This window comes from Octopus bimaculoides, chromosome 5 (genome assembly GCF_001194135.2).
Source record: "Octopus bimaculoides isolate UCB-OBI-ISO-001 chromosome 5, ASM119413v2, whole genome shotgun sequence".
NCBI lineage: Eukaryota > Metazoa > Mollusca > Cephalopoda > Octopoda > Octopodidae > Octopus > Octopus bimaculoides.
In genome coordinates, this window is record NC_068985.1 from 39814593 (window position 1) to 39815959 (window position 1367).

Genomic DNA, 1367 nt, shown 5'->3' on the forward strand with positions numbered 1-1367 from the left:
TTATTATTATTATTATTATTATTATTATTATTAAATAGAACAAGGCGGAGATCTGGCAGAATCGTTAGTACTCTGGGCGATATACTAAGTAGCAATTTGTCTGTCTTTACGTTCTGAGTTCAAATTCCGCTGCGGTCGACTTCGCCTTTTAGCTTTTCGAGGTCAATGAAAATAAATACCAACGAGCAGTGGAATCGATGTAATCGACTTACCCTTCCCCTCAAAAATTTCAGGCCTTCTGCCTATAGTAGAAACAATTACTAAATAAAACAAAGCAGTGAGCTAGCAGAATCGTCAGCGCGTCGTTCAACAGAATCGTTTAGCGACATATCTTCTGGCTCTTTTTTGTTATAACTTCAAATGCTGCTGAGGTCGACTTTGTCTTTCAGCCTTTCAGAAATCGATAAAATAAGTACCAGTTGACCGGTGGAGTCGATGTGATCGACATGCTTCCCAACCCTAAATATTGTTGTCGTTGTCCATTATTTGAAGCAATTATTACTTAACCCATTACCTACCAGTGATCTCATATGAGATCACTTAAAAATTACAAATTTCGTAATTATCTGTCAATATTTACACATATCTAACATTTTTGCTGTATCTACTAGGTATATTTCTCTGATATTCAAATGAGGTTTGCTAATTTTTCACCCAATATCTCGCTTATTTCTATTTAAAATGTTATTTTGAAATGTTATTTTGAAATGTTATTTTGAAATGCTATTTTGATCATTCCAGCGTGTTTCTAAGGCTGTTTTATGCTAGAAATCAAAGTTTCATAAAAAAAATTCCAGTTAATAGAATTATGGGAGGTAATGGGTTAAAATGATTTTTTAAAATTTTTTTCAAAAGGACATCTATATATGAAGCTACTTTCACGTACGTCATTAATTCATTATAAAAATATATATACTGTAATATATGCATTCTTTCAAGCTGAGATTTCATTCCTTTGCTACTCCAAGTGTCTCATACGTTCTTCACGTCTTTAAAAAGTTGATGCCAAAAGAATGAAACATCAGTTTCAAATGAATGAATAAACTCTACTTTATGTATTGAGTATTTTTTTCTTCATTCATCTGTATGTCCAAGGCAACACACACACATACACACATACACACGCGCACGCGTTATCGGCAGACGTTACAGAGTGACTCAAGAGCCAAGGATTTGTTGCATTGACATTTAGCAAATTGGTTTCAAATTACATGGATTGCATTTATATAGACAGACTGAAATGATAATTATAATTTCATTGGATTGTTTTAGAAAAATAATTACACAAGCGAGTATAAGGTCACGTGAATAATGCATTTTTTTTTTAATAGTTTTCCCGTTAAGCAGTTCAGAAAATAAGGTATGTG